Source organism: Xenopus laevis, chromosome 8L (assembly GCF_017654675.1).
Source record: "Xenopus laevis strain J_2021 chromosome 8L, Xenopus_laevis_v10.1, whole genome shotgun sequence".
In the NCBI taxonomy this organism is placed as follows: domain Eukaryota; kingdom Metazoa; phylum Chordata; class Amphibia; order Anura; family Pipidae; genus Xenopus; species Xenopus laevis.
In genome coordinates, this window is record NC_054385.1 from 80362572 (window position 1) to 80376305 (window position 13734).

At 35.2% G+C, this 13734-nt stretch overlaps 1 long non-coding RNA gene across 1 annotated transcript; it reads left to right on the forward strand.

The window, feature by feature from the left end:
- The first annotated feature begins 5328 nt into the window (after positions 1-5328).
- LOC108699546 lies at positions 5329-9566 on the forward strand. The gene is made up of 5 exons (XR_001932802.2): positions 5329-5507; positions 6223-6384; positions 6782-6837; positions 7136-7227; positions 7624-9566. It is a non-coding gene; the product is annotated as an uncharacterized LOC108699546 (long non-coding RNA).
- The last annotated feature ends 4168 nt before the right edge of the window (positions 9567-13734 follow it).

The following is a 13734-nucleotide window of genomic DNA, read 5'->3' on the forward strand; positions in this document are numbered from 1 at the left end:
CATTTGATAACTTAAAGAGAAATACATGAGGCAACACCAGAAACAGAAGAACAGAATATGTAGAATAGAAAAAGAATAAATGGCATCTTCATAGACGGACCAAAACTAGAATTCTTTGAATACCACAGACATCATTATTTTCTGCTTTAAAGAGAAACTGAAACCAAAAATTAAATAATTTTTACATTTTAACTGACAGGCTGAGATGGGACAGTCAGGTTGGCAAAACAGTCAGGTTTAGGTACATCGTCTAAATTTTTTTTACAAAAACAGACCTCTCAGCAAAAAACGATCAACATAACTTTTAATGCATATTTATATTTTAAAAAGTCGTTTTTTAGCATCAGTATCACTTTAAAGCAAATACAACATTCCACAATAAGGTCATCAACAATAAAACATATAAAGTGACAACTATTGCTTTTCTAGTGTGATGTGAGAGTGTGAGGAAGCTTTGCTTTCTCAGGACCTGGGCAACTTCTGTATAACTTCTGTAGAAAATGTTTGGTTATCTGTCCTGTAGCTCATGTTAAAGTCTATTTGGTATAGGCAGCAAGGCAATGATCAAAAGCAAGTTTCATTCCAACCAAAGAATGGGTGCTTGAATTAAAGCCTGCATAGAGGAATGGGCTAGAATTCCTTAACACCAATTTGAAAGGCAGTTATAAAATTATAAACAATGTTTAGTTACATTTATTGCTGCTACAGGTAGTTATTAACTTTGTGATTAGTTATTAACTTTAAGAGGGCAGTTATTTTCACATGTGTCATATGAATATTCCATAACTTTGTTACTAGATTTTTTGGAGAGATAGACCTACTCCTTGTCGTTCTTGATCACTTCTCTTACTGATCCTTAAACCAGTCCTTCATGAACTCTCAGACTTGCATTGTCCGGAATTCACATCATTAGATCGAAATTAGAAGTGGACATGAAAGACAAATGACCCCCATCTGTAGAAGTGCACGCACCATGGGTAACGCAAAAAGTGTTAGCAGTAACAAGATAAAAAAACTTGTATATACAAATTTTTATACAATATGTACACAAAGAACAATAAATGTAAATTGCATGCGTAGATAATGATTATGAGCATAGCTATAAGAACTAATTAGAACATTCAAGTATAACAAGAAACATCAAATTCCAAGTTCATCCCATTTGTCTAGTATAGAGGTAGAAGATTCACTTTGTTTCTTTTCTTAAAGTGGACCTGTCACCCAGACACAACAATCTGTATAATAAAAGTCCTTTTCAAATTAAACATGAAATCCAATTTCTATTTTTTATTAAAGCATTCATAGCTGTTGTAAGCTCATTTAAAAAGCTGTCAATCAAATATTGTATGCCCCTCCTCTATGCCTAGGCATAGAGGCAGGGCCGACAATTACTTTCACTTTCCATTCAGCAATTCCTAGATGTCACTGCTCTCCACACATTCCCCTGTTCTCTTTACTATTTAATTGTGTAACCAGGGCATGGGGATGGACATCAGGTCCCCCATTCTGGTGCACAAACAAGATTCTCAGATGATGCAAGGCTTGCCTTGATAACAGTGTCCACAAAATGGCTGCTGTCTGTTGTTTGAATTCCCAAACTGAAAGAAACAAGATTCAAATAATTTATATAATGTAATTAAAGTTAATTTTGCTTGACTAATGTGTTAAAATAGGATTTTAAAAATTGTTTTGGGTGACGGGTCCCCTTTAATAATTCAGTTACCATGTTGTCCCCTCTGGGGCTTGGAATTAGCCTCGCTATACATATAACTGAAAAATAAATGAGTGACCTGTTAGAGCAGTCACTGCTATCTTTGATTGCTCACACTATATGACCAATTTTGAGTTGCAATTAATAAACTGCTTGATACTATAAACTTTGTCACTCAAAGTTCTAGTCCTTATGCTTACAAACCTACTGCCACTTTCAAGGATCTCATTTAAAACTAGATCTGTTTGCAATTTATTTTGCACATTTATGTTAATTATTTTGCATATTACAGTATATTAAATTGCAGACTGTATGTCAAAATACAAAATAGAACCTCAGGTTTCCATTAATGGCCAGAAAAGGAATGCTTATTGTCCACACAGGGTAGATCAACAAAGGGTAATTTGTCATTGGTTTTATATTTCTTAAAGAGTGAATCTCTTTTTATTTGAGAGGCCCTTCAAAGGCTATACCAAGATTTTCCCTTGAAAGGCCTTTATTTAACAACCTTTCACGTAATATGTTTGATTTTTCAACTAAAACTTTAAAATTACAAGCGATGAAGTTGTAAGAATTGACTATAGGGTATATTCTTTATCAATTGGTTAGGGTGACAAGAATCTGCATACAGTAATATATTGGCTGAGCATTCTTTTCTACAGATTGTTGTCACAACCCTGTATCCTTCTCCTTTGAGGGCAATATCTAGAAAATGTATACCTTGTGTACTAATTTCATGGGTGAATCTTAAGTTAACTGTTTAAAATTTTTATTTTGCCAGCCTTTACATGGTCGTGCAACATCAAAAGTACTTTTGTACTAGTTTAAACAGAAGGACTCCAAGAAAAATTTAAACAATGCACAGTCTATGTATCACGGGTAGTTTTTATCTGCAATGCATATAAGTATTGTATAAATTCTTTTTTTTCGCTTTAAAGGAGAAGGAAAGCTACTGAGGCAGCTTATTTCCAATAGATTACCCACAATAGTGCAAGCTAGAACGCTATATTTATTCTGTAGAATGCTTTACCATGTCTGAGTAAACAGCTCTAGAAGCTCTCTGTTTGTTTAGGAAGTAGCTGCCATATCAGCTTGGTGTGACATCACTTTCTGCCTGAGTCTCTCTCTGCTCGCTCATAGCTCTGGACTCAGATTACAGAAGGGAAGGATAGGAGGGAGAGAGGAGCAAACTGAGTATGTTCAAGCCAGTGCCCTGGAAGTTTAAGATGAAAGAAGGAATTCTGACACAGAAGCCCATGTATAGAAGGAAAGAAATGTGGTGTTTCTTTTGACAGAGGAGCAACATTATTTTGAGGATGTACTGGTGTATTTATATAGACCTATTATTATTATTATATTTCAACCTTTCCTTCTCCTTTAATTGAATGAATAGTCTACATGATAGAACCAGGGTTTCCTATTAGACACTGGGGATCCAACAAGGCAAAATTTTCAAAACCTATTACTCAAAATTTTTCATCACAGGTCACCGCAAATAATCTGTTTCCTAGACAGTTTACTAACTGCTATGAGCACATTTGTTTTAAATGTTTGCAGTTGCAACCTGTAGATTTAGATGATGAATGTATTTCATTCTTATGGCTTCAAGAAATGTCTCGCTTTGTCTTATTCATCCCTACAGAACAAAAGGGGTGGTTCACCTTTGAGTAAACTTTTAGTATGTAATAGAATGGCCAATTCTAAGAAAATTTTCCTTTGGTTTTCATTATTTTTTTTTTTATAGTTCTATAATTATTTGCCTTTTTCTTCTGACTCTTTCCAAATTTCAGATGGGCGTCGCTGACCCCATCTAAAAAGCAAATGCTCTGCAAGGCTACACTTTTAAAATGACTGCTACTTTTTATTACCCATCTAACAAGGTTCTCTCCTATTCATATTCCAGTCTCTTCTTTAAATTAATGCATGGTTGCTAGGGTAATTTGGACCCTAGTTCATAATGCAAATTGAAGAGCTGCCGAATAAAACGCTAAATAACTCACAAACCTTATATGAGAAAAAATGAAAACCAATTGCAAATTGTCTCAGAATATCACTCCCTGCATCAAACTAAAAATTAACGCAAAGGTGAACAACCCATTTCATAAAGGTAAGGCTGAAAATCAAACTTGAAAATGCCACAGTCAATGGCAACAATAGTTCACCTAGGGAATGCCAAGGCTCATATATTTTTAATAAATGAAAAATATTTCCAGGAGCCCTATGTTAAGATAACTTGATTACACTTGAAAATAAACTCAGTACTTGTGATCAGTAGATTTGCATAAAGGGCAATGCCAAACATAAATATATTTTATTCCCACTTAGCTGCTCCTGTATACTTGCTATTATGTACCAGGTAGTTTCGGCTGAATTTTCTAATGTTCTCAAGAACCTGCCCACATAGCTTTGCTCAGGAGGTAAGCTATATTCTACAGAATTGCACTGTATAACAGAGGTTGAATTACTTCAACCCTCTTCTCTAAGGACAAATTTGATCAAGAGAGAAAAAAACAATTCACAACTGTCTCCGTGAAGTGCTTTCAAAGCATATAGAGGCAAATAGCAGTGGGTGTATTTTTTTCGGTGACTGCTTTGAAGATTTTTCTCTTCACCATTTGGTAAATATGCCTCTAAATTTGAAGAAAACCAAAGTAAAGAGAAGCGTCTGCAATATATTGTACACTGGGTTAGCGACAGGCATTCTGCCTTTATCTCATCAGTGTGACTGGTTCATCTCTGCCTTTGACCTGTTTGATTTGTTTGCCTCTGTATCAGGAAATCCAGTGCATGTTTTGATCTATCTGCAAACGTGCTTCCTGTCACAGAAAAGACTTTTCACATTTTCTGCATTTAGTTGAAAGTAAAGTCCTAGCATTTATTTTGTGTTTTCATCCAATATTGTCATTTGATCAGAAGACAGCATAAATTAACTCAGTATTTACATATTAAAATATGAAGAGTTCTGTAGGGTGCCAGAAAATTGTACCAGTAATACAAATTAAATAACAAATAACATGAAATAATATAAACAATATAGTGTTCTATTCACTCCATTAATATTTTAAGGCATATTATCATCTCACAACATATTTGAAGTTTTTATAGCTGTGGAGCAGATTTAGTTCCAAACCAATAGCAGGCTAAAGAGAATCAAGTCATAAATGCAATTTGAAATGCTTGAGAAATAAAACCATTTTTTTCTGTTTATGCTATGCAGTGGAGAGACCATATACAATTGTTTACTTTTACTTGTCAGTAGCATTGCAACTAGTAGAGAGCAAAACACATTAAGACAATGTAATGAAATCTATGTACATGTTGATTTAATTCCAAATGATTAATATTATTATTCTTCTATCACTCTTTTGTTTTTATACTCCTTCTGGTGTGTTTTGCTGTTAGATGTATTTACCACAGAATACGCTCCACTTATGTATTTGCATAAAAATGTGAATGCCATATTTACTGGAATATAAGGTTACATCTTTTGGGATCTAAAGCATCATTGATTGCCTTGTAGTTGCCCTGCATGCAAGGGATGAAGGTTCTTGTCTTATCTTTAGGTAAATATGGTTTATTCTTTTAAACACATCTAGGCAACTATGCTGCTCCAGACATTTTGTTGCACATCTAAGAATGGCACCCAAGTTTTCACTTATTAACAGATTTGTTTTTTTCCCCCCTAACCATCACGCCATCATGATGGAGCAGTTCAACAGCATGTTGATTGCTTATATTTGAAAATCAGTTCGACGCAATTTAATTCTAACCAGAAAGCAAATAGTTGTCACTTCACGTAAGTATAAGTACTGCATTTTTCATCAGCAGTTAGCAAATGTTCATGTAAAAATAAGCAGGCGCTCTGCCAAGTCGCTCCAGATTGTCTAATAGAGCTAATTTTTGTAGACTATTAATTCATCTCCTTAACTCAATCTGCATTCCAAACACATAAAAGAGAATTTCATTCTGTCTATAATTGATACTGTATACAAGTTCTACTAAGGAGCTCTGTGAATTCACCGGAATCGGTTGTGTGCTTTGCTCATCGTTCACTATAACATAAGCATATAAAATGTATTTAATTGAAAATGTAAATATAGAACTACCATGCTTATGTAAACGAATGGCAAAATGACACATGCACAAGTATTTTTTTTGGCAGGATACTTTGAATTATCTCTTGAAAACAATGCATCTCCTGCATAGATGGCTTTTTTTTTTTTTTATCCTGTAGGCACATACAGTTCTAAGCCTTTAAGCCAATTATACAGAATCCCCTGGTGAAAAACTCTATAATTTACCTGGGAGCTTTAAACTTTTTCACAGTATTGCTTAGACAATTACAATTAACATACAGCAATGCAGAGTCGCATCTCTTCCGTACATTTTCATTCTGAATGTTCATTGCTGGGAAGGGGGTAATTAAAATTATCATTTCAAGTGTTATATAGAAACTATACATAAATGTAAATCATTTTGGTAGGTTTAACTTGTATCTCTTTGGCTTGTAGTCATCAGAATTACATTTAAAAAAGTTGGACCTCACCAAAATCCTAGTTCTGCTGTAAAGCGAAATATACATGTGTGGGCTTTGCACAGAGGTGCATAGAAAGGAAAACTCTAAGTAGCCTTGCGGATACTCTGGAGAAGCAGAGAGTTTTCCAGTGCTAAAGGTACCCTTCTCTTTTTCCTATGACTTTGTTTATAATTGTCTATAATATTTATCACCTTTTTAAAGAGGATTACCACTTTCTGCAGACCCTTTTGACCTGTATATTAGAGTCTCAAAGAACTTGGAAAAAAAGGAGTACACAGCCTACATGAAGAATTTCATGCAAGCATCAAGGTGAAAAAGGGGTTATCTCTGTTGAAACCTTTTGAAACTAATGTGCAGAACAGTTTCACCATTAGAAAAAAAATCAATTAACCTTTTCTTTGCAGAGAGGAAAACCAGAGAAAAGCCAGCTACTGAATTGTTACATTTAAAACCAATCTCGAAAATCTGCATATAATAATAGGAGGAATTGCAGAGTTCTTTGATACATTTTTTGATTTTTCAATGTCTTTCAGCTTTATGTTATGGGGCTCAGGCTCTGAAACAGACTGACTGGATCATTATATAGCAGGTTAGTTATTAAAATACATTATTTTACATGGAGTGATAAATCCTGTTACATATTCATCTCCTTCATGGTTAACCATCCATTTCTTAATAAAATGAAAATAGATACATTTATAATTTTTTGGACTATTTGGTAATATTACCAGTAACAAAAATGACACCTACATTAAAGACTGCCTCCTTGTTCTATAATAAATGTTAATTTACATGGTGCAAAAAGCTGTTTCAAAGCAAGACACACTTTAAATCTTCAAGTCATTTAAGATGCAGTGCTATCTGAGTGGTTTACAATTGTTTTATAGACATAAAAAGAAACTGGAAACTCCCAGAGAAAAATCCATTGATATCTGTGTCCTTGGTGTATGTCAAATACAATTCACAATTCAAATATAATGTAAGTAAAAGCATAAGCAAATTAACCAAACAATAGTAAATTACAAATCCGATTATTGATTTATTAAACTCAAATTGTCAAATACCGTCAAAACAAACAGTAGGTGCCACTTGCTATCTAATTATGAATGTAAACAGTAATAAAATAGAATAATCTGAATTTAAGAAGATTATAAAAACAGAAATAGATAGGCAAAGATGGAGAGACAGTTGACATAAGAGATAGATAGATAGATAGATAGATGATAGACATATTTTGTTTCCCCCTAAAGTATTATAGTAAAATATATTGCAATAAAAAAATATTATTAGAAAAATGTATGATAATTGAATGTGCAATCATATGGTATTTTCAATCTAAAATAATTTCTACATCTGGCAAAAATGTTATTTTTAGAATGGCTTCAGAAATCATTGTGATCGTCATTAGCTTGAGGAAGCAAAGCCTTCAATAACACAGGCAAGTCAGCTATGCATTATGCATTTATGTTTGTTAATGAGAAACAAAATCTCTGGCCAGTCTTTCTTCTTGAATGTACAGGTGCATTTTCTTACCTCTGTGCAACACGCCAGGTGTTCCAAATAGGCCACTGTATGCAATAAAGGAATTGGAAAAAAAGATGCCTGCAAGTAAAGTTTTAATGAAATGGACTATCTGCAAGGTATGGCTTTGAAAGTGATTTCAGGATTCCGCTGTAGCAAGCCTCCTTCTGTCAAACCAGTCAAAAACATCATTGGCAGATAATGCTGAAAGAGGGAATAGCTGCATCTTGGCTCTCACAGAAAATGCAGAGAATTTAATAATAATTGAGAATGAAGTGGACATAAATTAAACAAAGAAATGATTTAATGGAGAAAATGAAACAGAAGCAAGTGTTTTATTGTCGTTGAGTCTTCATCCGAATGCTTTAGTTGGCTAGAGTTTGCTTTCATAGGCATAAAGGAAATCTTAACTTCTATCTAATTAAGCTGTATTTTCTATGCTTAGCAACAGTTTTCTCAGTAGTGATCTGCATACCGTACATGCTCAGAAAACACTCGGTTTAACTGTATCCTGTGCAGTCAGCCTTTATTTATTTATTGCAGTGATAACCTGCACACCTCTGTTTTGAGAGGGATGGTGAGTTTTAAATTTGGGTTTCATCCTTAAGACACAAAAATAAATTATAAAGACATTAAAAGCCTCAGGGAGCACCATGCTCGTATAAAACAGGAGTAACAGGGAGAGATTTTTAATTGGCAAATAAATTACTATACTGTACTTCCATAACAATATATGGAAACTAAGGCTGTCAGTGTAAAGCACAGTGTTGTTTATTCTTCTCAATAATAAAAAATAGGCAGGGTTTTTTTTTCTTGCATATAACACATACTTGTAGTGTGTACAGTGCCATTAACTTCTCACAATAAATGAAAGAATTAAAAAGAATTAGAGATATACTGTGAATGATGAAAGAGATGGCAAGTATCTGTTAATATGATTATAGCTATTTTACTGTACAGTCTGTTAGATTGTAAACTCTAATGAGTAAGTTCCACTTGACCTCTTGTATCAATCAGCAATAGTATTTTAATTGTACAGTTCTGCAGAATATGTTTGTGTTTTATAAATACATAGTTTTAATAACAATGTTGTATTCATTACACCATAGAAAAAATATTATGTAGTTTAAAATACTTATAGCATGACCCTATAATAAAAACATATATCGCAGAGATGCAGTGTATAATGCTGGATTACCATCTACAAACACAGATTTCTCCTCTGTGTGATATAACGCTGAGAAATGCAGAAAAATTACTTTATCTTTAAAGATATTGGGAGCAAAGAGACACTTCTGGTCAACTTTAATTTACCTTCATTCAAATACTTTAGCAACATTTCTATATATACATTGATACACAGTATATCCTGAAGATGCATGTTCTGAAGGAGTCCTTAGAATTCTCTGTATTAGTGCACTTGTATATGGGTAGAAATTCTTCTCTTTTCACTATTGGAAAAGGACCTCTGTGTAGTGTTTACATGACATGGAGTAAGGGACTTAACAGTATAAAGTCTGAATGTAAATAAGGCAAATACATAGCAAGCTGGGGTACACTGGTAAAAACAGAATATGTAGGTAGGGCTAAGCATTTATTTGCCTGTTATATTAAAGTCCCCAAACACAGTAAGGGGTACACATTAAAATTGCCCCACCACTACCACCATTTGTAAAATCTGATCATTTCATATACCTTTTCCTAAGATATAGAAAATATACACTTTTATCTGCAGTGAATGCACTTTTTATTTTCTAAAACTTTTATTTTTAGAAATAAACTTTTATTTCTTGAAAATGTGTTCCTTTATTATAATAACCCTGTTTACTGCCGGGGAGGTGCTGCATGCAGTTTTGCAGTGCCGTGAATTTCAGTGATTGAGAGGAAACAATGGGGTGGAGTAATAAAGCATGGCTTCTATTACCCCTCTAGTGAGAAATATAAAACAAAAGGCCTCTTGCACCCGTGGCTAGTGCATCACCTGTTACTTGATGTTAAGGTGTAAGAACTTTGTTGTCCAAATAAGTCAGTTCTTACAATAAATGTGATTAACTCAAGCGTCTTTTTAATGCAGGGCACAGCATGCAGCTCAGACAGGGGCTTGGATTGCCCACAAGGTTATTCTTCATACGATATCAGTTACTCACACCACAGTGTTCTCCCCTCAGAAACCTCCAGGACACTGATCATGCAAGATGCATTGGCAGGAATGTCATTAGCTGTACAGGGGCTTCCTCGCCTAAGGAACTCTTACCCCCGATTCTCTGCTACAACCTCACGTGTAATGCCCAAACTTCTCCTGTAGGCTCTCCACTAAGCTACAACTGAACATTCACTTCCCTATCTCTTGTGTACTATCACATCAGGGCTCTAGCCCAAACTATTATTTCTTGTTGGGAGAACAGGCTGTCCATGCTCGCTAGCCCTCTCCTGGAGCCTACTCATTTGCTCCTACTATCCGCTAGCTAATCTGATGGCACCAACATCTCCCAAGGGTCTGGCCAATTTGGTCTGCTGCTGCATCTTAGAAGTTATAGGCCAAAGAGGACGTGCCCCAGCAAGGCACTGTCTTATATAGGCTCACAAATGGGCTTAGTGCCACCCACTGGCTAAATCTGCATAATGCTAACTATTTACATTTTATAAAAATTAATTCTTTATTTTTACCCCATTACACACTAACACTGCATATTGAAATTGGAAAAATATTTTTTTTTATATAGATCAACTTTGCGCTATAATGGCTTTGGTTACCTCACTAGCTTGATTTTTTCCAGACATCCATCTTTTTTTTACACGAACAGGAGGACGACACTCCGGTAAAAAACAGGTTTTTATTGCTGGGTACTGTAGAAATACATAGGCCTTACGTGTTTCGGGAACACCTTCACCTACTCTTTTTTTTAGGTGGGTCATGATGATGGATGAATTTAGCTTTGTGGTGGATCTCAAATTAACTGTGCACTTTATTCATTCATGCACTAGGCATAAAGGTGGGTAAAAATGTGGTGTAAAAATAAATGTGCTGCGTATCACCATTTCTACGTGTCACCATTTTTTAAATCAACAGGCAGAACTCATTACACTGTTAATTATGATGGAATTTACGAAGGGGTATATTTTGTTCTAGAAACGTACACCATTCTTTTACTCAGAGGTTGTGTAAGGCTGAGGAAAAAATCTTAAGTAAAAAGCTGTGTCATTTATAAAGGTGTTCTTTTACACCTTCTTAAATGTAAGTCAATAAGATCAGCAATGGAAAATGTTATATGGTATCTATTATCCAGAATGCTTGGGACCTGGGGCTTTCCGGATAACGGGTCTTTCCGTAATTTGGATCTTCCTACCTTAAGTCTACTAGAAAATCATGTAAACATTAAATACATCCAATAAGCTGATTTTGCTTCCAATAAGGATTCATTATATCTTAGTGTGGATCAAGTACAAGGTATTGTTTTATTATTACAGAGAAAAAGGAAATCATTTTTTAAAACGGCTTTTCCGTAATTTGGAACTTTCTGGATAACTGATCCCATACCTGTACTGGTTTTTACACCATACAGTAGTTTTACACAAAGCTACACATTCACTACACAGCTTTGATTTTATATATATATATATATATATATATATATATATATATATATATAGTCAAATACAAGAGTCCTCTGCACTCAACCCATTATCAATATATTTAAGACAGCGACATTTTGTGCATACTGCTACTAAAAAATGCCTTACCCTTCAAACAAAACAGGGATTGTTTGTCCATATATTGCAATATATTTAAGCTGGCCAACTACGTCAAAGTCATCCCATATCTGGCCAGTCCTATGCTCAATTTTATCTGATTCATTAAGAATTCTGTTGCTTCATTATACATTTTACAAAGGGACTTGGTTTTACCTGCAACTTAACTTGCTGCTTTCAAAGTAAACCTCCATACTTGGCTGCCCTTTTATTAGACACCAGTGGGATCACCTGACTATAGCTGGGAAGGGTGGGAGCTACAACATGGAGCTGGTCACTGCTCCTGTATAAACTATAACAAACAAGGGAAAGTTGTGCTCACCACTATTTTTTAAAACCATTAGGCGGGGGTGCAATGAGGCTGTGACCACAAAATACATATAGTCAAATACAAGAGTCCTCTGCACTCAACCCATCCTATGCTCAATTTTATCTGATTCCCAGCTATAGTCAGGTGATCCCACTGGTGTCTAATAAAAGGGCAGCCAAGTATGGAGGTTTACTTTGAAAGCAGCAAGTTAAGTTGCAGGTAAAACCAAGTCCCTTTGTAAAATGTATAATGAAGCAACAGAATTCTTAATGAATCAGATAAAATTGAGCATAGGACTGGCCAGATATGGGATGACTTTGACGTAGTTGGCCAGCTTAAATATATTGCAATATATGGACAAACAATCCCTGTTTGTTTGAAGGGTAAGGCATTTTTTAGTAGCAGTATGCACAAAATGTCGCTGTCTTAAATATATTGATAATGGGTTGAGTGCAGAGGACTCTTGTATTTGACTATATGTATTTTGTGGTCACAGCCTCATTGCACCCCCGCCTAATGGTTTTAAAAAATAGTGGTGAGCACAACTTTCCCTTGTTTGTTATATATATATATATATATATATATATATATATATATATATATATATATATATATATATATATATATATACACGCAGTGTAGTATAGTGTTTAATTGTTGTGTGGTTTATGCTAACTTGAGTTTTTTACACAGCTTTATAAAAATGCACTTTGGCTGTATTAGAGCACTATTCCTAGAAGACTGGCAAGGAGGAGATGTGGAGAACCGCACCTTGGATCTTGCAGTTGTCTTTTCACCTTTTGGGAAAGACAGTGTATATCCGGAAGCAGCGTTCTATAATGGTATTTTTTTTATATAAAGCATTAAGCATAATACACTTTCTGCAGGATAGATCTGTAGGTGGAACAAGGTAAAGTTTATTTTTTAACTTAAAAATAAACTAGTGTTACTGGTCTTTTAACATGGAATAGCCAAATCCAGATAACTAACTGCTCATAACTCATGACATGGGCAGGGACAAATATCTGCCTTTTTCCCCCAAACTGGCCTAGGAATAACCAACTCACTCACCATACATTTTATTTGTTGGAGTCTTTTTGTCCACAGCTTTATTGCACAACAGATTATTTAACAATAGATAACACATATATCAATAGCAATTATATTAACAACATTATAAACATACAAATATGAACAGTGATATACCATTAACTTTTTAATTCTCTGCAAGGCCCCTGGCAATGGACCCAATTAGGTGCATGCAATCGTTAAGCCACCAGCCGCTTGTGCCTTCTAGCATGATGGGTACTCAGGACTGCATGCTACCACCAATACAACATACCCTCCCAGAGACCACCGCTCTTAGAGAGGAACACCACCAACCAAGTTCCATTAACCAACTTGGTACTTGGTAAAAACTCCACTTAATTAAATCTCCCCATTGCCAGGGACCCACCGCCCGGCTGTGACAATGGGCTATTCCCTCTCATCACCTCTTTGTTAGTCAGCCCAATACTCACCATTCCACATCAACTTATCCTGTGCCCCACTAACCCAGGCCACAATTGTGACAACTAGCACAAAGGGTTAATACAAGGGAGGGAGGGTGGGACTCCTTTTCTTCTTCCAAAATGGATGCCCTCCTTAGCAGTTAGTGCTACACATCCCTTTACAACTCCACCCCCCAACTACGTCACTAAACCCATAGCTAATCCACTGCCAGGCAGCTTTGTCCCTCCCCTGTCATGCACCCTTTGCCAGCATGCACTGTCCTGGGTTTCACTTAACTGTATTGTTCATAGAAAGGTTAAATGCATTAAATGACTTTAGATAACACAGTTTCTTCTTCTTCTTGAGTCATGACAAATTTGTGGCCTTATCTGTATATGGCAGAATTTGTAGACA